The sequence below is a fragment of the Lontra canadensis genome, unplaced genomic scaffold (genome assembly GCF_010015895.1).
Source record: "Lontra canadensis isolate GAN:19392208 unplaced genomic scaffold, GSC_riverotter_1.0 scaffold152, whole genome shotgun sequence".
Taxonomy (NCBI): domain Eukaryota; kingdom Metazoa; phylum Chordata; class Mammalia; order Carnivora; family Mustelidae; genus Lontra; species Lontra canadensis.
The window spans coordinates 1,486,159-1,510,282 of NW_022631146.1; the positions used below are offsets into that span (position 1 = coordinate 1,486,159).

General features: G+C 35.9%; 2 pseudogenes; both read left to right on the plus strand.

Annotated features, from left to right (window-relative positions):
- The first annotated feature begins 2,920 nt into the window (after positions 1 to 2,920).
- On the plus strand, positions 2,921 to 3,859 carry LOC116859251 (annotated as a pseudogene).
- A 14,305-nt stretch (positions 3,860 to 18,164) lies between these two features.
- LOC116859265 lies at positions 18,165 to 19,203 on the plus strand (annotated as a pseudogene).
- The last annotated feature ends 4,921 nt before the right edge of the window (positions 19,204 to 24,124 follow it).

Sequence of the window (24,124 nt, forward strand, 5' to 3'; positions counted from 1 at the left end):
TTCATACTTTTGCCTCCATATTTCTTTCTTTCTTTTAAATTTTATTTTGTTTTTTCAGTTTTCCAAGATTCATTTTTTATACACCACACCCAGTGCTCCATGCAATATGTCCCCTCCTTAATACCCATCACTAGGCTCACCTAAACCCCATCCCCCTCTATTCCAAAACCCTCAGTTTGTTTCTCAGGGCCAACAGTCTCTCATGGTTTGTCTCCCCCTCTGATTTCCCCCAATTCACTATTCCTTTCCTTCTCCTAATGTCTTCTGTGTTATTCCTTATGTTCCACAAGCAAGTGAAACCAAATGATAATTGACTTCCCCTGCTTGACTTACTTCACTCAGCACAATCTCCTCCAGTCCTGTCCATGATGATACAAAAGCTGGGTATTCATCCTTCTGATGGAGGCATAATATCCCATTGCATGTATGGACCATATCTTCTTTATCCATTCATCTGTTGATGGGCATCTTGGCTCTTTCCAATTTGGTAATTGTTGCCATTGCTGCTATGAACATTGGTGTACAGATGGCCCTTCTTATCATTATGTCTGTATATTTGGGGTATTTACCCCAAAATAGTGCAATTACAGGGTCATAGGTTAGGTCTGTTTTTAATTTCCTAAGGAATCTCCACACTGTTTTCCAACGTGACTGCACCAACTTTCATTCTCACCAAAAGTGTAAGAATTTTCCCCTTTCTCCACTTCCTCTCCAACAAATGTTATTTACTGTCTTGTTAATTTTGACCATTCTAAGTGGTGTTAAGGTGGTATCTCAATGTGGTTTTGATTTGAATCACCCTGATGTCCAATGATGATGAACATTTTTTCATGTGTCTGTTAGCCATCTGTATGTCTTCATTGCAGAAATGTCTGTTCATGTCTTTGGCCCATTTTTTCATGTGATTATCTGTTTTTTGAGTGTTGAGTTTGAAGAATTCTTCATATATCTTGGATATCAGCCCTTAGTTTGTAGTGTCATTTACACATTTCTTCTCACATTCTGTGGGTTGCCTCTTTGTTTCATTGACTGTTTCCTTTGCTGTGCAGAAGCTTTTCTGAGCACATGAAACCTACTAGAGAATTTTTTCTGCATTTTCCCATTTTTACTCATATTTTTTTGTGTATGATTGAGAGTGTGAATATGCCTCCCTGTGTGTGCATATATATATGCATATTCTTGTTTTGTGTTGGAGACCCCCTAATGGCATGGTATCATTTCAATCTAGGATAGTATTTAAGACTAAGATACTACAGACTGTGTGGAACTTTTTCACTTATGATGTCAATGGAGAATTTCTCCTCCCACATCCAAGAGAGCCTCAGGATATTATTTCCTTTTTTTTCCCACTTAAGTGACTAATCATTCCTTTATCTAAAATCAGTTTTTCAAATGGTCCTGAAATATTTTCTCCCTTATTGGGACGTTTGACACCTGTTCTATTTTGACTTATATATACTCCTTACCATTATGATATTTGTTTTTTAAAATGGAGAAATGACAAACATATGTGATTAAATTCACACACTGATCTAAATTATAATTTTAAATAAAATATTTCACTTATATGTGGAATTTCAAAACAAAAAAAAAATGATTATAGGACCAAAAAAAGACACAGAGGGAGGCAAACCAAGAAGAAGATCTTAATTATAAGGAAAAACAGGATAGTTACCAGACTGGAGGTGGATGGACAATGGATGAAATAGGGGATGGGGATTAAAAGTGCACATGTTATAAGGAGCCCAGGGTGTTCTGTGGATACGTTGAATCACTAAACTATAAACCTGAGACTAATATTACACTGTATGTTAAATAACTAGAATTTAAACAAAAAATTTTAAAAAGAAAATAAATGAAAAAATGAGTAAGACAAAGTACCATAAAGTCATTTAATTATTAGAAAAAGAGAGAGACATAAAACAAATGCTGTTTTGAAGAACTCTGGCAGATTTGTGAAACCTACCATGAGTATGGTGTTTAAATAATTAGTTGAAGATTATCCTTGAATTGTATCATTCAGAAACTGGTTAAGAAGTCAGAAGAGAATTATTTTGTATAAATAGTCCTTGACAATAAGGATTCATTCATGGGTGTTATATTCAGCTAATGAATCATTGAACACTACATCAAAAACTAATGAGGTACTATAGAGTGGCTACCTGAACATTAAAAAAAAAAAAGATTCATTCATGATTTCATAACAGATGAAAGAAATTTTACCTTATTTCAAGGATGTTTGACTAGATGCTACTGTGAAAAGAGGATTAAAGAAGGAAATATTGCTTCTTAACAGAAGCTGATAGGTTGCTGGAGCTTTAGAATTAAGTCATAGATATGAAAGAAAATGATCCTTTATGGGCCATAAATATTCTTAACTTATTCTTAAATTATTATATCATGTTGTATATCCTAAATTATTCTTAAAATAAATATATAACGTGTGTATTTAAACTTATTTTCTATTAAATATTTTGAGTAAACCTCTGATTTGGCAATACTGTAATCATGTGCAGTAGTAAGGCATACTTATCCTAATGAATTCTTAATATATATTGATATACATATATACATGTATATATGTGTGTATATATATATGTATACACACACACACACACACACACACACACATATAGTGAGAGAGAGAGAGAGGGAAAGAGAGTTTTTAAAATAACTCCAAAGAATTCTTAGAAAAGATATAGGCTACTAATTTTTGCATCCTTATTTTAATTTCTGGTTCAAAAATAAATTGTTTTTGTTTTTGTTTTGTTTTTCTAAAAATAGGAAAGTTCACTTATTCATATGAGTTTTAATATTTTCAACAATACAGTCTGACTAAAATTATAAATTCAAAAGATCCTCTTATTCCATCCTTAACTTACTTTCCTGTCTCTTTTTAGGAAAATTCTATCAATGCTCCATGGAAAATTATACTCAAACAAGAGCTGATTTCATCCTATTGGGGTTGTTCCCACCAACAAGAATTGGCCTATTCCTCTTTATTGTCATCATTCTTATTTTTCTAATTGCTATGTTTGGCAACCTGTCCATGATTCTCCTCATCTTCCTAGACACCCATCTCCACACACCCATGTATTTCTTACTCAGTCAGCTCTCTCTCATTGACCTAAACTACATCTCCACCATGTCCCCAAGATGCCATCTGATTATCTCTCTGGAAACAAGTCTATTTCATTCATTGGGTGTGGAGTTCAGAGTTTCTTCTTCATGGCTTTAGCTGGTGGAGAAGGATTACTATTGGCCTTTATGTCCTATGATCGTTATGTGGCTATTTGCTCTCCTCTCCACTATTCCATTTGAATGAGCAAAAGAGTATGTGTGCTGATGATAACAGGATCTTGGATATTGGGCTCAGTCCACTCCTGTGCCCACACCATATACACACTATATATATCCCTTATTGTAGATCCAGAGCCATCAACAATTTCTTTTGTAATGTTCCAACCATGTTGACTCCGGCTGTGTGGACACCTGGGTCTATGAGTACACAGTGTTTGTCAGCACCACATTTCTCCTTGTGTTTCCTTTCACTGGCATTTCATGTTCCTATAGCCGGGTGCTCCATGCCCTCTGCTGCATGCAGTCAAGAGAAGGGAGGAGGAAGGCCTATTCTACCTGCAGCACCCACCTCACTGTGGTGACTTTCTACTATGCACCCTTTGCTTACACTTATCTATGCCCAAGATCCTTCCAGTCTCCAACAGACAACAAGGTCCTGGCTGTCTTCTACACAATTCTGACCCCAATGCTCAACCCCATCATCTACAGCCTGAGAAACAAGGAAGTGATGGGGGCCCTGAGAAGAGTGATTCAGAAAGTCTGCTTTGTAAAAATATAGACACATTTTTCACATATGTACCCAATATTGATTATAAGTCCATTCATCAGTGTACAGTAACTAAAATATTATTTTATGCTTAGAGTAGAAGGACTGAAATCAGAAAAAAAGAAAATCATGTATGGACATGTATGGACATGTATTTGTCCATACTCATGTGTGGACAAAATTGTTCTGCAAGTATCCATAATTATGAGCCTTTTTTGGCCTTGTTTTTGTTTTATTTTTTTCATAAGTTTCAAATGCACTTATTTTTTGCTAATATGTTCTCTATGAAAATGATTCTTAGTCATGCAGAAATGAAAATTGAAACTGTCTAAATGAATTTTTCATTATACATACAAGTTCTAGTATTTTAAATTTATTTTCCAATACAGGTAAAGATAAAAATAAATGTTTCCTTAATATGTAGATATAAATGAAAGTCAGAAAAATTCTTGATTTTCTCGTGGTAGACTCATAACTTATCTGTGCCAATTACGACTTTTTTTTTCAATTTAGGGTAACTTAGCTTTGGAAAGATTAACCGAGACTTCACCAGGGATTCTAAAGTTCTTACATCATTTTGTACAAAATATAATAATTTTGTCATTCTTTTAAGGAGATGAATCCTAGGAAAGTGATTCCATATCAGGTATTCCTAAAGAAAGGTGAAATGAATTGGATCTGCCAGCATAGATTAAGAAACCGTGCAGTCAATAACCTGAATGGGTCAAAAATTTAGTGTAGTTATTAGGAATTAAGAATCTCAGGGATGGGGTGCCTGGTGGCTCAGTGGGCTAAAGTCTCTGTCTTCGGCTCGGGTCATTGTCCCAAGGTCCTGTGATCGAGCCCCACATCGGGTTCTCTTCTCAGCAGGGAGCCTGCTTCTTCCTCTCTCTCTGCCTGCCTCTCTGCCTACTTGTAACATCTGTCTGTCAAATAAATAAATAAAATCTTTAAAAAAAAAAAAAAAAGAATCTCCGGGACAATCCCCACACTGTATATATATACAGTAGTCACTGACATCCTGTGTTAGATCATGTCTGTCACATAATATTTTATTTTTCACTCAGTACATTTCATAGTTATATTGAAACAGTTTGGGGAAACTCAGCATCTGTACACTAGTTTTATTCATTGATAAATTGCATATCAAAACTAATACCACTGTTAAATCAACCAAAAACCTCTCAGATTAATTGAGCTTCCTGGGTAGATTGCTATTATTGTTCATCAGTGGTAAGTGAAGAAAGAGTCCTAACTTTCTCAGGTTTGGTAGAGAGGAGACATGCCACACCCTGCATAATTTCCAGGGCAGTGCACACACACACATATGATGCCACATGTTCAAAAAGCAAGAAGTTAAACTATATATATTTTTATCACAATTAATTTCTATTCAATGCAATACAAATGATGAAGAGTACTTTTGTCTCATAATTTCATATATACTTAACAATACTGCACTGTTCTGTGATGTCTTCATTGATCATAAGGTTTCTTTGGCTCACTTTTCTCCAAATTTATTTCTACAGGAATATATTATCTTAAAAACTTCATTTTTCTGCCTATAGACTTGAAAATGTTGTTAGTCATTGCTTGCAAATGATAAACTGCAATTAATTTTTGCTGAATTTTAATTTTGAGAAGAGACTTTAGGTTTATGTTGCTAAAGTTATTTGGCTATTTTTGCATGGTGAAAACATTGGGCTGAATGTCAGATACATTATATCCAAATATAAATTTTAGTACAGGTAGATTTTATTTTTCTCCAGGCAACTTTTTCTAAAAACATTCTCTACTAAGTCAATTTCAACCCATCAATTTATACATAAATCTCAACTTGCTACTACATCAAAAACTAACGATGTATTGTATAGTGACAAACATAACAGAATAAAAAATAAGAAAAGATGTAAATTTAATTTTAATGAATCTTTTCTAATTTCTGATAATCTGTGTTCTTTCTATAGAATCTGGAAGCCAGGGGCACCTTGATGGCTCAGTGGGTTAAGCCTCTGCCTTAGGCTCAGGTCATGATCTCAGGGTTGTGGGATCAAGCCCTGCATCAGGCTGTCTGCTGAGCATGGAGCCTACTTCCCCTTCTCCCTCTGCCTGCCTCTCTGCCTAGTTGTGATATCTTTCATTCTGTCAAATAAATAATAAAAAATCTTAAGAAAAAGAATCTGGAAGTCATTTCGTATTTCCAAAACCCATTCATTCATTTTACCACTGTGTCTTCAATGACAAGGAAAACTGTTATGTTCTTTTTTTTTTTTTTTAGATTTCTTTTTATTTATTTGACAGACAGAAATCACAAGTAGGCAGAGGCAGGCAGAGAGAGAGGGGGGAAGCAGGCTCCCCACTGAGCAGAGAGCCCGATGTGGGGCTCGATCTCAGGACCCTGAGATCATGACCTGAGCCAAAGGCAGAGGCATTAACCCACTGAGCCACCCAGGCGTCCCTGTTATGTTCTTTTTTATCTGGTTTCTAAAGCCTTATATAAAATATTTTTCAATCAGTAACATATTAATTTTAAATATATTAAAGGTTTCTAAATCGTATATTTATTTATAAACATGTGGGAATTGATTTTGAAATGCTACAGCACTTTTTAAAACTCTAGAATTTGTATTATTTTATCAATTCTAATAACTTCCCAAAATACTTTATTAAAATGACAATGTGTATGCCTTTCTTTTGTGATAATTTACTGATAAAGATTACTGCTGAAGGGATGCCTGTGTGGCTCAGTTGGTTAGGTGTCTGCCTTCATCTCAGGTCATGAGCCCAGTCCTAGGATCAAGTCCCATGTTAGGCTCTTTGCTCAACAGGGAGACTGCTTCTCCCTCTGCCAGCTGCTCCCACTGCTTGTGCTCTCTCACTCTCACCAATAAATAAGTAAAATCTTAAAAAAAAAAAAAAAACCCAAAAAACTACTGCTTAAGCTACATAACATTTCCTGGACTGGATCTCAGGCTAGATATTTAATAATTTTGTAAATGATGCAGGAATGGGCTTTGAAATTGTCAGCCCACACTCCCCCTAGTCATTGCTTGCCAGGCAGGCTTCTTCTCTCTCCTGGCTGTGGCTCCTTCCACCATTGATGCTGTCTCTGCAGTAGTTGCTGTCATCATTACTCAGAAAACTGTCCCAATCCCAACAGAGCTACTCCCTTGGGGTCCTGTGGCACCCTGAGCAAGATCTGTGTGTTCTTATGAGGAGGCCAGGGTGACTGCTTTCTGAGCATACTACTTCAGTCCATGTGTGCAGGTGTCATTGCTGGGCCAAAAATCACATGCCAATGCTGCCCTCAGCTCCTCTGTTCACATATGGACACAGACAGAAAATTGTTAATAACTTTAAAATGGCAAAAACATGGCATTAAGCCAAACAGAGAACCTTTGTTAGTCTGGGACCCTGTGCAAGGACACAGGCCACACACTCATGAGGCCAGCCTTTAGAAAGTTAGAATGAGTGACTAGGAAGAGATTGTTATCATTATAACCAGGAAAATAGAGGGAATATCTTCTTTTTGTCAGTGCAATCACTGAAAATAATCTGAGGGTTTCTGAAATTTGGCAGAAATGCTCCAAACTGATCCCTTATCTCTTACAGGCAGTGAATAATGGAGAAAATCAGGAGACCATGATCTGTCATAGACCTTGATATACTATGGCCTAAAGGAAGCCACATCATGTCTCTGGTCTTAGTTTGATTCAAAGTAAATGGAGACATGGTACTTGATATTTTCAGTAAATGCTTCATATGGGGCACAATAATGGTTCTACATTTCTAGGTCCTTGGCTGAATCACCCCCTGTAGTAGAAAATAGATTAACAGGAGAAGACCAAACAAAAGATTAATAACACATTCTATCTCTTGTATATGGAGAGATTGAGAACAACTCAGTAATACCCTGAAATTGTCCAAGCCATTACTTCAAAACCCACCTTCAAGCAGTGGTGCAGGGTGTGCATGTGAGCCCACAACTGCTCAAGTCCCAAATACACATAGAAAAGTGGTGCTGGCAGGTCCCTGGTACTCCCTGTGTACTTTCCTGGGAAGAATTGCAGTGGGTGTACACCACAGGAGTCTGTGGAGTTTGGCAAACACAAAAGTGGTTTGTCACAGAGGATTTATTGAAGAGGGGGTCCATTCTGGGCCAGAGACTCAGACATGACCATTTTTATTCTCATCCTCTGAGGTCCAGAAAGCTTCCAGGGAACAAAAGCCATAGAGGGGACTAGCTTACATCGAGCTCATTCCCTTGACAAGTTGTGGGACAACTGCACCCCAACAAAGACATTTGAGAAGCAACACAGGAGGCCCCTCATCCAAAAGACAGACTGGATGAACAGGTGGACCAAAACTGTATGGATTCCACAAGACTGTAAAACTCCAACACCAGGGGAAAATAATATATTGAGATTGAGATGTTTCCTCAAGATTCATTTATCTTTGAGGCTAAAATTTCAATTACATTCTTTTTTTTAACTTTCTTCCCATTTCAAATAGATTCTTATTTTACCATTTATGTCTTTCAGTTACTTTTTTACACCTACATTTCATAGATATAAGCTTGATTTCTGACCTTTTTCACACCATAAAATTATATGTAAGGTTTTTTTGCTTTTCAGTTAGGGGATATAGTATCTTCTATCACACAGACAAAAATTCATTCAGGAACAAGTGGATCACCTTGCTTTGTCCAACTTGTGAGATTATAGTAACCCCCCCTTTTTTTTTTCTTTTTTGGTTTTGTTTCCTTTTTCTGTTGTGACTTCAGATTTGTCTAGGATGTATTTTGCTTGGGTCATGGTTGATATTTTGGACTCTGCTCATCACTCACCCATCCTTCACTGGGAAAAAAGACTAGAAGGAATTCACAACAAAAGAAAGAACAAGAAACAATGTTCTCTGCCACTGAGCTAATCAGTAACAATATAAGTAAGTTGTCAAAGATGAAATTCAGGATAGCAACTATAAAGTTAATATCTAGGCTTTAAAAAGTATAAGTGACAGTATAGAATCTTTAAGGGGAGAAATGAAATCTAATGAGGATGAACTGAAAAATTTTATGAATAAGATGCAGTCTAAACTGGTTGCTCTAACAGCTAGGGGCAATGAGGCTAAAAGAGAACAAGTGATCTAGAGGATAGGATAATGGAAAATAATCAAGTTGAGGAAAAGGGAAAAAGACAACTAATACCCCATGAAGAAAGGCTTTGAAAATTTAATGATGCCTTGAAACTAACCAATGTCAGAATTATTGGGGTGCCTGAGGGAGTGGAGAGAGAGGTCTTGAAGGTATATTTAAGGACATCATAGCTGAGAACTTCCCTAATCTGAGAAAGGAAAAAAGCATTCATGTCCAAAGGCAGAGAGAACACCTCCCAAAATCAATAAAAATAGATTAACAACAAGACATATAAGGATGAAGTTTGCAAATCTTAAAGAAAAATAATATATCCTCAGAAAAGTTAGATTCCTTACATAAAAAGGGAGGGATATCAGAATAACATCAACCTGTGCACAGAAACCTGACAAGCCATAAAGGGCTGGAAGATATATTCAGGGTACTAAATGAGAGGAACATGCAGCCAAGAAAACTCTATCCAGCCAGGCCATCATTGAGAATGGAAGGAGAGATAAAGAACTTCCACAACAGGCAGCCGTGCAAGAAATACTAAGGGCTATATTGTAAGGGAAGAGAGACCCCAAGAATAACATAGGCCAGAAAGAAAAACTGACAATCTACAGAAACATGGACTTTACAGGCAGTACAATGGCACTAAATTCATATATTTCTGTAGTTACTCTGAATGTAAAAGAGCTAAATGTTCCAGTCAAAAGACACAGGTTATCAGATTGCATTAAAAAAGCAAGACCCATCCAAATGCTGTCTACAAGTGACTCACTTTAGTCCAAAAGACACCTCCACACTGAAATTGAGATGGAGAACCATATACCACACTAATGACCCAAAACAGATAGCAATCCTCATATCAGACAATTTAGATTTTAAACCAAAGACTGTAGTAAGAGATGCATAGGGGCACTATATCATAGAACAAGAAGATCTAACAATTATAAATATTTAAGTCTCCAACCTGGGAGCAGACAATTATATAAACTACCTAATATATACAAAGTAAAGAAACATATTAATAATAATACATAAATAGTAGGGAACTTAAACCCTCCACTCACAGCAATGGACAGTTCATCTAAGCAGAAGATCAACAAAGAAACAAAGGCTTTGAGTAACTCATTGGACCAGATTGGCTTCACGGATATATTCAGAAGGTTACATTGTAAAGCAAAAGAATACTCATTAATTTCAAAAGCACATGGAACATTCTCCAGAATAAATTACATACTGGGTCATGTATCAGGTCTCAACTAATACCAAAATATTGGAATTATTCCCTGCATATTTATAGGCCACAATGCTTTGAAACTGGAACTTAATGACAAGAGGAAATTTGGAAGGAACTTACACTTAGAGGTTAAAGAGCATCCTGTTAAAGAATGAATGGGTCAACCAGGAAATTAAAGAACAAGTTAAATATTCATGGAAACTAATAAAAATGAAAACACATTGGTTCAAAATCTCTGAAATACATCAAAGGAGGTATTAAGAGAGAAATGTTCTCAAAAACTTTCCAACAAACAAGTGTCTAGGACCAGGTGGCTTTTCAGGAGAATTATATCAAACATTTGAAAAAAAAATAATATCTATTTCACTGAAGCTGTTTCCACAAAAATAGAAATAGAAGGAAATCTTCCCTATTTGTCCTATGAGGCCAGAATTACCTTGAAACCAAAACCAGACATTGACCCAATTAAAAAGGAGAATTATAAACCTATATCCCTGATGAAAATGGATGTCATAATTTTCACTACTATATGAGCCAATAGTATCCCAAAGTATATTAAAAGGATTATTCACCACAACCAATTGGGATTCGTTCCTGGGACAAAAGGGTGGTAGAACATTCACAAATTGATCAATGAAGTAGGGCACATTAATAAAATAAAAGAACCATATGACCCTCTCAAATGATGTAGAAAAAACATTTGACTAAATACAGCATTCTTTCTTGATTAAAACTCATAAGAGTGCATGGATAGAGGAAACTATCCTCAGTATCATAAAAGTAATTTGTGAAATGCCTGCAGTGAATATCATTCCCAGTGAGGAAAAGTGAAAGTTTTTACATAAAGTCAGGAGCATGAGAGGGATGCACACTCTCACCAATATTGTTCAAAATCATACTAGAAATCCTAGCCTCAGTAATCAGACAACAAAATGAAATAAAAGGCATTCAAATTGGAAATGAAGATATCAAACTATCTCCCTTTGCAGAGGACATGATACATATGTGGAAAACTCAAGACTCCATCCCAAAATTGCTAGAACTCATATAGCGATTTGGTAACATGCCAGGATACAAAAATCAATGCACAGAAATCAGTTGCAATTCTGTACACTAGCAATGTGACTAAAGAAAGGAAATTAAGGAATTGGTCCCATTTACAATTGCACCAAAAATCATAAGATACCTAGGAATAAACCTAACAAAAGAGGTCAAGGACCTGTACTGTAGAAACTACAGAACACTTATGAAAGAAACTGATGAAGACACAAAGAGATGAAAAAACATTCCATGCCAATGGACTGGAAGAATAAAAAGTGAAAATGTCTATGCTGCACAGAGCGATCTACACATTCAGTGCAATCCCTATCAAAATAGCACTGACATTTTTCAGAGAGCTAAAACAAGCAATGCTAAAATTTGTATGGAACCAGAGAAGACCCGTATTTGCCAGAGGATTGTTGAAAAAGAAAACCAAACCAAATCATCACAATGCTTGACTTCAAGCTATATTACAAAGCTGTGATCATCAAGACAGCATGAAACAAAAACAGACACATGGCTCAATGGAACAAAATAGAGAACCCAGTTATCAATCCTCAACTCTGTGGTCAGTTAATCTTTGAAAAAAGCAAGAAAGAATAGTCAATGGGAAAAAGAGAGAGAGTCTCTTCAATAAATTGTACTGGGAAAATTGGACAGCCACATGCAGAAGAATGAAACTGGACCATACTCTTACATCATACATAAAGATAAACTAAAAATGAATGAAGGAGCTAAATGTGAAACAGGAATCCATTAAATTCCTAAATAAGAACACAAGCAGTAGGACATATGTCTAAAGGCAAGGGAAACAAAAACAAAATGAACTACTGGGACTTATCATGATAACAAGCTTCTGCACAGCAATGGATACCATCAACAAAATTAAAAGACAACCTATGGAATGGGAGACTGTATTGAAAATGACAAAAGAAGTAAAAGGCTGGCATCCAAGACCTATAAAGTACTTGTGAAACTCAACACCCCAAAAACAAAGAGTTAAGTCAATAAATGAGCAGAAGATATGAACAGACATTTCTCCAAAGAAGACATAAGAATGGCCAACAGACACATAAAAAATGCTCCGTATCACTTGGCATCAAGGGAATACAAATCCAAACCACAATGAGATTCCACCTTACACCTTTTAGAATGGCTAAAGTTGACAAGACAGGGGACAACAAACATTGGTGAGGATGTGGAAAGAAAGGAACTCTCTTACACTGTTGATGGGAATGCAAGCTCGTATAGCCACCTGGAAAAAACAGTATGGAGATTCCTTAAGAAGTTAAAAAATGGAGTTACCCAATGACTCAGAAATTGCACTACTGGGCATCTATTCTAAAGATATAATTGTAGTGATCCAAAGGGCACATGCCCCCCAATGTTCATAGTAGCAATGTCCACAATAGTCAAACTGTGGAAAGAGCTGAGTTGTCCTTTGACAGATGAATGGATAAAGAAGATGTTAGGTAGATATATGTGTATGTGTATGTATATGTCATATATGACATATATGTATACACTCACATATATAAGAATTAATATGTATATACACACATATATAAGAATATATATACACACATATGTGTGTGTGTGTGTGTATATATATATATATATATATATATATATATATATATTTACTCGGCCATTAGAAAAGGTGAATACATATCATTTACATCAACATGGATAGAAATGGACTGTATTACATTGAGCTAAATAAGCCAATCATAGAAAGACAATTATCATATGGTTTCACTCATATATGGAATATAAAAACAGGGCAGAGGACAATAGGTGAAGGGAGGGACAACAGAATGGGAAGTCATCAATGAGGGAGAAACACTTAACTACAGGAAACAAACTGGCAGTTGCTGGAAGGGAGGTGGGTGGGGATAAGGGGGAATTGGGTAATGGTCATTAAGAAGAGCATGTGATATAGTGAACACTGGGTGTGATACGCCACTGCTAAATTACTGAAACTGTCTTAACTTAAACTAACTTAAACTAACTTAAACTAACTTAAACTTAACTTAAACTATGACCTAATTCAATTGAAATAATAAAAATAGACTATATTGAACTGTTATTAACATATGATAACAAAGAGTAGTATATGTAAGGCATATATAATCTGGAAGAATTTCACAAATATAAGTACATTAGAATGTAAAATCTGTAAACAAATATAAAGCATTATACTGAAGACATGATAAAAAAATAATAAACCTATGTTTAGTAATTAATGTTTCAGTATTTTATGTCATTTTGTAATGATCTAGATAGTTAATGACTATATAGTATTTACTTTAGCTTAGCAAAACTATGATGTTTAGGTCACCAAAAAGATTTGGAGGAATTATTAACATGTATTAAAAACGATTATGTATATTATATTTATTTTATTTCTTTGTTATTAACAGTTATATTTAAATTACTCTTTAAAATTTTACCAGAAAAAATTATTTTCCTTGATCACAAAATTTGTAACAGATAAAATGAACTATTTGACTAATAAACCAAAGTACAATAAAATTTGCATTTCTGAATGATATTCAAGTTTGTTAACTCTTAACATGTCTTGAAGTACATTAATATTTATGTTATTGTCTACATGATAAATATCCACATATAAACTCTAACAAACTATTAATTTAAACAGTAAATTTGGTTATATGGATGGTTTTCTAAACATTCCTTCAGAGTCCTTATTCATGAGAATGATTTTATACTGAATTAGAACATGTTTAGTTGTTCCCTAAGGGTTCTAAAAGTAAAATAATTATTGTGGACAAGTTGAAAACAACTCAAGAAATAATTTATAGAAAATTTCTGCCTGTAGTCAAGAAAATCAAAATAATAGTGGACCTTGGTATTGTTCCTTCATTGTTAAATACCTGACTGATCTGGGACTAACCATTTAACTTTTCTAAGCTGTAATTTCTTCATCCCTGAAATAAGAGGAGATAAAAATTACTGGGGATAAGAGTAAAGTAGATTTTCCTAAAGTACCTTCTAGCTCTAAAATTCAAAGTTTTGACAACAATACAGTGAAGTTGGAAGATCTTTGTGACAGGCTAACATCTGGCCCCAATGATTCCTGATTGCCATTATTCATGACCTTGTGTGTTCTCCCCTTGAGCGAGACCTGAATCTCATCACTTATGATATTAGGATACAGAAAGACTGACTTCCATCTTGTTTTGACTCACCACCTCTCTCCCTCCTTCTTCATCCTCCCCTCTCTCTTGAAGGAAGCTAGCTACTTGTTGTGAGATATCCCATGAAAAATAACAGAAGTGAAGTAAGCTCCCGATCAGCAGCCAGCAAGAAATTGAAGTCTTCAGTCCAGCAACCCAGGAGGACTGAACAACACCTGACTGGACTTGGAAATAAGTCTTTTCCCAGTGGAGAACTGATGAAACTTTAGCACCTGCTAGCACAATGATCACAACCTTGTTGGAACTCTTTAGGCAGAGGACCCAGTCAAGCTTCACTCAGATTGCTTATGGGGAGAGCTGTGAGGTAATCAATGTTTCCTGTTCTATATTGAGAGAATTGCTACACAGCAGTAGATAACTAATGTGGTCTCCAAAGACAGATCACTTCTATTTTGAAAGGACCAAGAAATCAGATTCATGGAAGGGGAATGAAGAACTCCCATCATGAGCAGAAGGTATGTTCAATTCAAGAAGTATTTCTAATACCACCATATGTTCAAGTAAAGTGGTAAAGGCATAAAAAAGAGTATCCCCACTGGGCACCAACTTATAGGCTTTATGCAAACTAATTCAAATGTGACAGGATAATTTACCAAATCTATTCCCTCTTATCCCCTTTCCACTGAGCTAAACATACTTCCAAGCCTCTCCTGCAGTGATCAATTGTTATGTGACTGGGCTCGACTTTATTAGGGGAAGGTCAATGAAACACTTTCAGGGTTGGCCCACTAACATTTCCACATCCTTCCTGGATCCTGCTTGTTGCAGATGAAAAGAATGGACTTAGAAGGACAAATTATGTACTATACAGTGGCTAAATGAACATTAAAAAATAAAGAAAAGAAAAAAGAAAGAATAAAAGAACTTTGTTCTTTAGGCAGAGAAAACCAAATATAATAATAATAATAATAAAAGTCAGTGTTGAAGATCATGAGAAACAAGATGTCAGGAGATTGGGGATCTGATATGCCATTCAAAAGAGAGCCATCTGCCTATCAGCAGTCTATTTTTTACTTCAGCAAACAAGAAGTACAGTTCTTTGATTGTAGCCATTGAGCCACTGAGATCTTGAAGATTATCTACTAAAGCAACTAGCATTATCCTAATAAAGCAGAGAACAACACAAGGCTTTATTTATTTATTTATTTATTTATTTATTGGAAACCGTGAACATTAATAGAATTTTGCATTAAATAAAAATTTCCATTGAAATATGATCATATTCTCAAATTTAATATTCTAAATATTTGGTCTGTTTTTTTTTTCTTTAAATATCAGTAATTTGTATTACAATGTGAACATTTTATGACTCTTTAACTGTTGGTGGGAATGGAAGTTGGTGCAGCCACTTTGGAAAACAGTGTGAAGATTCCTTAAGAAATTAAAAATAGAGCTTCCTTATGACCCTGCAATTGCACTACTGGATATTTACCCTAAAGATACAGATGTAGTGAAAAGAAGGGCCATCTGTACCTCAATGTTCATAGCAGCAATGGCCACAGTCGCCAAACTGGAAAGAGCCAAGATGCCCTTCCACTGACGAATGGATAAAGAAGATATGACCCATATATTCAATGGAGTATTATGTCTCCCTCATCCAACATGGATGGGACTGGAGGAGATTATGCTGAGTGAAGTAAGTCAAACAGAGAAAGTTAATTATCGTATGGTTTCACTTACTTGTGGAGCATAAGGAATAATATGGAGGACAGTGGGAGAAGGAGAGGAGAAGAGTATTGGGGGAAATCTGAGGAGGAGTTGAAGCATGAGAGACTATGGACTCTGAGAGACAAATTGAGGGATTTGGAGGGGAGGGGAGTGGGGGATTGGGTGAACCTAGTAGTGGGTATTAAGGATGGCATGTATTGCATGGAGCACTAGGTGTGATGCGTAAACAATTAATCTTGGAACACTAAAAAAATAAAATAAAGTTAAACAAAAAGTAAACCTTTCAATAAATGGACTTAGAAAATTCATAAAATGTTCATGCAAGGCTTTATGTAGTGAGAACTCTAATGTTAATACATTTAATAAGGATCTGAAGGTGAACTATAATTGGAAAAAATGTGCTGGGATGTGACTTTTAGTCATTTATCTTCAACGTTCAGTAATAATATGAACTTGGACAAGCCACATTACTATTCTGGGCTAGGCGATCTTTGAGATGCTTTTCCTTTCTAAATGCCTTTAGAGTTAATGCCTCACTTTTAGCTTTAGTTTTTGCTTTTGTTTCTTGAAGTCTATATGAGGTTTGACTTTCTTCATGTATGTCTTCTATATTTTAAAATTGAAGAATACCTTCCATCTCTGTTGTACAGTGTATCATCTATGTTTTCCACTAATTTTGTGGGAAATATCATTTTCTCTCTTTTTTTTTTTACCATAAGCATTTTTAATTATGTTCAGCTAGTTAACATTAGTCTTTGATGTAGTGTTCAGTGATTCATTGGTTGTGTATAACACCCAATGCTCATCACAACAGCTGCCGTCCTTAATAGCCATCACCTGGGTGCCCCATCCCCACACCCCTCTCCCCTTTTAAACCCTCAATTTGTTTCCCAGAATCCAGAGTCTCTCCTGGTTTGTCTCCCTTTCTGATTTCTTCCCTTCAGTTTTCCCTCCATTCCCCTATGGTCCTTCATGTCATTGCTTATGTTCCACCTATGAGTGGAAGCATATAATTGTCTTTCTTTGCTTGACTATTTGCCTTCACATTATACCCTCCAGTTCCATCCATGTTGATGCAAATGGTATGTATTCATCTTTTCTGATGGCTGAGTAATATTCCATTGTGTATATATACCATGTCTTTATCTGTCCATATTTTGAAGGACACTTTTGCTCCTTCCACAGTTTGGCTACTGAGGACATTGCTGTTAGGAACATTGGGATGCATGTGCTCCTTGTTTTTACTACATCTGTAACTTTGGGGTAAATACCTAGTAGTGCAATTGCTGAATGGTAAGATATTTCTATTTTTAACCTCTTCAAGAACCTCATATTGTTTTCCAGAGTTGCTGTTCCAGCTTGAATTCCCACCAACAGTGTAGGATGGTTCCCCTTTCTCCACACCCTTACCAGGATTTGTTGTTTCCTACCTTGTTAATTTTTGCCATTCTAACTGGTATAAGGCAGTATCTCATTGTGGTTTTCATTTTAATTTCCCTGATGACTAATGATGATAAACACTTTTTTCATGTGTCTGTTAACCATTTGCATGTCTCCTTTGGAGACGTATCTGTTCCTGTCTTCTGCCCATTTCTTGACTGTATTTTTTGTGTTTTTGGTGCTGAGTTTGAGAAGTTCCTCATAGATCTTGGATACCAGCCCTTTATCTGGAATGTCATTTGCAATTATATTCTTCAATTCCACACGTTGCCTCTTAGTTTTGTTGACTGTTTCCTTTGTTGTGAAGAAGCTACCACAAATAGATGTGACCTAGACATTAACTGTCCCACATGGTAACAATTTGTTTAAAGGGGATAGGTAGGGACATGAGATACCCTACTTAGCAATGAAATTGGCTAAAATGTTGTCATTTGCAGAAATATCACAGCCTGCTGATGCTGATAATTGTAGTAAATGAAAGAAATGAAAGAGCTTGGGGAACAGAATCCAACAAATTTTTGTGATTTCTCTAAATCTGGCTTGTTAATCAACTCCTAACAAGACAGAAACATGGAAAAAAGAAATGAATCTTCAAATCTGGATTTTATCCCCTTGGGCCTCTTCCCTGGTATAAAACATATAAATGTGCTTGTCTCTGCAATTCTTCTGATCTACACTGTGGCTCTAACCACAAATGCTATCTTTATATTCCTGATTTGGGTGGATTCTCACCTCCACACACCCATATACATTCTGCTGAGCCAGCTGGCCCTCATAGACCTGACGTTAATTTCGAGCACTGTACCAAAGATGGCAGTTGACTTCTTCTCAGGGAAGAGAAGTATATCATAGGTGGCCTGTGGAACTCAGATCTTTTTCTTCCTGACTCTAGGAATTTCTAAGTGTATCCTCATCACCCTCATGGCTTTTGACTATTATGTGGCCATTTACAACCCTTTGAGATACACCCTGATCATGAGTCAGAAAGTATGTCTGCAGATGGCTTCCATTTCCTGGGCTGGAGGTGCCCTTATATCACTCATGCACACAGTGTATGCTATGCATTTCCCCATCTGTGGTTCTACAGATTTCCCATTTCCTCTGTGAGGTCACGGCCATCCTAAAATTGGCCTGTGAGGACATCTATGCATAAGAGAAGGCTGTACTGATAACAAGCATTGTGGTGCTCCTCATTCCCTTGTCCTTTATCCCATCCTCTTTTGCTCTCATCTTCCTTCCTGTCCTCCACATGAACTTCCTGGAGGGCAGAAATTAAGCTCTGGCCACCTGTTCTTCCCACTTGACTGTGGTGAGCCTATACTTTGGTCCAGCCATGCTGGTCTACATGAGGCCTACTTCTTATAACAGTGCCAAGCTGGACCAGGTTCTCTTTATGCTTGGTGCCATCCTCACCCCCATGATGAACTCCCTCATATATAGTCTGAGGAACAAAGAGTTGGTGGGAGCTCTGAAAAACGTGTTGGGACTCTGCCTAACCTCAAATTACACCACAAACCTAAGAGGAATGTCAATTACTACCTACCTCTATTTCAGTCAAAATCAGCCCTACTCAGATGTTCCAGTCTCAGTCTGGTCTTTCCATGCTTAAAATTGCAATGGGACTGTCTTTATGGATTCAGTCCATATATTTAAAAATCTGGTGAAACATGCTTACCTTCTTCATGTTTCCTTGAGAGTGTTAGACTTACACTTTCATATTGTGAGCCTTCAGGATATAGGCATACCAGGATTGGTGATGATTAATCATGATGCTGGTTGATGATAGTGGTAGTAAATATGATGGTGTAGTTGGAGTGCTGGTACTTAAGGTGGTTGAGGTAGTGATCATAATGATGATGAAGTTTCACCAAGAAGAACAAGAAGAAGAAGAAGAAGAAGAAGAAGAACTGAATTTATTATATTTTTTTTCAACTACAGAGGGAAGTATATCAATTTCAGACCTTGAAAGAGGCCACTCACCACATAAAGTCTATGGGTGTTTCATCTTCCAAAGACCTGTAAATGAAGATATGAATTAAATTGAGTTCTTGGTTTCTAATCTTTTAAAGGAGGAGGCTAGATTATAGACCTGAACAAAAAGCCAATTAAATTATCCTAATTTACATATTTTTCTTCTACTTAAATTTTCAAATATTTTATGAAATTGTCCCAATCATCAAAAAGAATCTATATGAAGATAATAATTTTTGTTGTTGATTTCAACTTTTTATTATGTTAGATGATGGAAATTGTTACTTTCAAGCTTATATTACTGCAACGAATTTGATTTTTTTTTTTACATTCTAGTGACTTTCTGCCATGCAATGTCAAAGGAATAAATATTCATATTTTAGCAGAAGGGGAAAAGAGTGAGTGTAGCTGAATCTATAAATTTGGAAGCATCTTTGTCCTGATACCTTACAGTATAAACACAAATGGACTGCTATTGAACCTAAAGGATTTAATAATTGACTACTATAGTCATCATATTTTAATTGTCTTAGTTCAGTAGTTGAAGTAGCACAATGTAAAATTATTTAGACACAGTTATTTAACATCCAGAAAGCAAAGTGAATATAAGAAATATACCTGGCAAAAAAATTAAAATTAGAAGACGTATCCATAAGTCATTCCTAAATCTCTAGGGGAAAAAAATAAAGATTATTTTTAAATCTGAAAAATGTTGAGGATTATATGAAAGAAATATTTTGATATCCAAGAAGGATAAGTAGCAAAGTTTTAGGATATTCAAATAAGTGATTACTATAAACTACTTGTGGAAGGAAGAAATATACGTGCCAATTGAATCATAGACCGGGGTGGGTTGAAAGAGAAGTATAAACCAGAAATATTGATTTTTAAGATTTTTTAAGGAATCTCTACACCCAATGTGGGGTGAGAGCTTACAAACCTGAGATCAGGAGTCACCTTCTCTACTACTGAGCCAGACAGTCACCCCTAAATTAGAAATATTTTTGTAGTGATTCAGCCAATATATGCAAGGATGTGTTCTTTAGCCCATAAGCATTTACTGAAGTATTAGCTGTCAGATTTGAAAAATTATATTTTTTGAGCATTTCTAACAATAAAGCAGACTTCCTTATACTTCTGTTTTCTCTCCAATATAAGCATTCTGTTACACTGAATAAAACAATAGGGGTGGTGGCTTATAAATGTCCTACCCAGAAGGTTAAAAACCTACTTAAAGGTTTTTATTTGCTTTCAACTTGTTTTCGATTTGCTTTCAATTTGTTCCAGTGAAGTGGAGCCACATTTTGGGAAAAGCCTTATGTTTTATAGGAAAACACCTATTAACTCATTAACTACCTAGAGTACTTCATCCCATCCCAACAAAAATTGTGGTAGAGCTCCTTTCCACAACTGGGTTGGAGCAGTAGGAGTCCATTTGGGTGGGACTTGAGCTAAATAAGGAAGTGAGATCCATAGTTCTTATTTGCTAAGGATCTGGTGGCTTCACACGAAGTTGTATAAGCACTTTCTTCTTACATACAGGAATAAAATGGGGCTTTAATTCGTTAACTTTTTTTTTTAAGATACTAAATGAGAAAGGCTGCAAAGAGAAAAAGCTTCAGGCAATGTTCACATTCATTTGCTGTCTGTTACAGTTGTCACACTGCTTCTCAACAGAGTTTTGGTAAATGCAATAAATCGCAGTTAGGAAAAAGAAAAGGCAACCCAGGGTTGATAAAGAGTCCATTGCTTTGTCAATATTTCTCCTCATGGAGAACAACACCATGTGGCAGAAAACACTTATTTCATATATAATTGGAAGCCTTTCTCTAGAAATGCCTAAAAAGAAAGGACAGTTATCTAACACAACCACATTCCCAAAAGTTCTGAAAAGAACTGAAGTGAGAGACTTAAAAAGACAAAATAAAAGACTAAGTAAATACTTGTGACAGAGTGGGGTAAGGCATAACAGAAAAACAAAGGTTCTCTCTTTTTAGACTGGAATTTCTCTGGTGGAGAAAATCATCATACTCTTTAAAATAAACTTAAGCCTCACTAAAACAAAAATTACTTTTTGTAGATGACTGAAATTGCCACTGGTCCCTTATTGCCCCCTCATTTGAACTGAGCAATTATATAACCTGCATCCTCATTGTCAAGCAGCATCTCATCACTAAATACCTTAAATCACTCCTAAACTCTAAATAATTATTCTAACTTCACAATTTCAGTTTCGTCATTTGAACATTTCTATTCTTCTCCTGAATGAGTTACATCTCACTTCTTTGGCCATTTTATTATACTTTAGCCACCTCCCAAGCCCACAGATAGTCTTGCCATATTTTTTTTAAGGTGTGATTACAACAAATTGATTGTGTTGGTTGGGGTTCCCATTAGTATTTTTATAGAATGTGAAGACTCTATAAATATTTTCATCCTGATTATTACTTTTTGGCCTGTGAGGAGCTTGTGCCCCTCTTCTCTCATGTAGGATCAACAACTCATTGGCAAAAATCTAAAGTCAGACTATAATAATCCCACCTCAGTTTTAAAAACAAACAAACAAACAAACAAATAAACAAACAAAAACAAACGCTGGGCAACCACTTAGTCTAGAACTGAGAAAATCCTGGTCTACATATAATTTTAACAGTATTGCAATGAAGATTCTTTAGTGTTTACATCTAAAAGAATTTGAAGAGTTAGAATCAGGGCTATATGGCTTCTTCAATTTCAAAGAAATTGAAGCCCAAAGTCAAAGAAAGCAGGAATATGCATTATACATTCTTTGAATAATCCCTTATCCTCACCTATGTCCTCTCTTCTTCTGTCCCTCCCTCGTATTTCTTCCTCCTTCTCTTTTGATTTATCTCTCAATATCTCTGCCTTTGTGATTACTCATCCATCTCAGGTCTCCCACGCTTTTCATTATACCTTTCTTAATGACCTTTCTGAATTCGTTGCTATTTATAGCCTTTTTCATTATCTTTTTCATTTTCCTCCAAATCTTTTTGTCATTTTCCCTTTCCCATCCCAAATCTCACCTTTCTGCTTTAAAGTGTTGCAAACAGAATATTTCTATTTTTAATTTTTTATTATTTATGATTTTATTTATTAATTTGAGAGAGAGAGGGGGAAAAAGAGGGAGAACACAAAGGGAGAATCAAACTCCTCACTGAGCAGAAACCCCAATTCAGGGTTCCATTCTAGGACCCTGAGATCATGACCTGAGCTGAACACAGATGTTTAACTGACTGAGCCACCCAGGGACCCTGCAAACAGAATATATTTGAATCTTTGTTCATTGAACAAAACTTTATATTCTAATATATTTTATGAATCAATATAATTGAGTATTTTATATTTCTCACTCTAAGGAAAATATCCAAGTGTTTATATATGGTAGATCTTTTTTAAAAATTTTATTATCAGTCATTTAGTGATCAGAAAGTGATTTTTTTCATGCCTAATATTAATACATTCCCATATTAAAATTTAGGGATATAGACAAACAATTCAAGCAATTTACTCTTCCACCAGAATCTCAGAACTGAAATGACATACTTTACCTCCAGAAAGCTTTTATGTCATACCATAACTTCATACTCACTAAGCAATATAAATGCTAAGAGCTAACTTTCTAAAGCTGCATATATATGGAACTAATATATGAATGATTCCAATAATGTGATTATTTGGCATTATGCAAACAATATATCCAATCAATTGAATGAATCTTTCTAACTTCATTATAACCCCCAGCATTGTACAACCAGAGCCACCCAGATATATTTCTTCTTATTATTTTTTTTAAGATTTTATTTATTTATTTGACAGAGAGATCACAAGTAGACAGAGAGGCAGGAGGAGAGAGAGGAGGAAGCAGACTCCCTGCTGAGCAGAGAGCCCGACACAGGACTCGATCCCAGGACCCTGAGATCATGACCCCAGCCGAAGGCAGCGGCTTAACCCACTGAGCCACCCAGGTGCCCTATTTCTTCTTATTTAATGTAACACTAGATTACTTTCTTCAGAAGATCTGACACTGGGTCTTCTCAGAAATTTTATTGAGAAGGAGAATGCACACAGGGGTAGAAGGAGAGAGAGAGACAGAACCTTAAGCAGCCTCCACCCCCAGTGTAGAGCTCAGTGTGGGGCTCAATCTAACAACCCTGAGATCATGAGATGAAATCAAGGGTTGGACACTTAACCAACTGAGCCATGCAGATGTCCCTGCAATTTCTCTGAATTAATCCATATGACACCAGCAACAGGATGCAAATAAAAACTATTTGTGTTACAGTGACTGAGTCACCAATTTTCTTCCATAACTGATGCTTCTGAAGACTGAGTCACTCACCAAGTATGAACCCAAATGTACATTTGCATATCCAAGTCTTCTGCAGCATCTTTCAATTGAGTCCATCCCCAAGTTGGAATTTAAGAATACTAGACATTCCTGTGTCATTTCTGGATCATTCTCACCAAGATCAAATCTATGTTATCATGTTCTTAGGGTGATCGGGATCACCTAGATCAATCCTAGATTCCTATGTTCA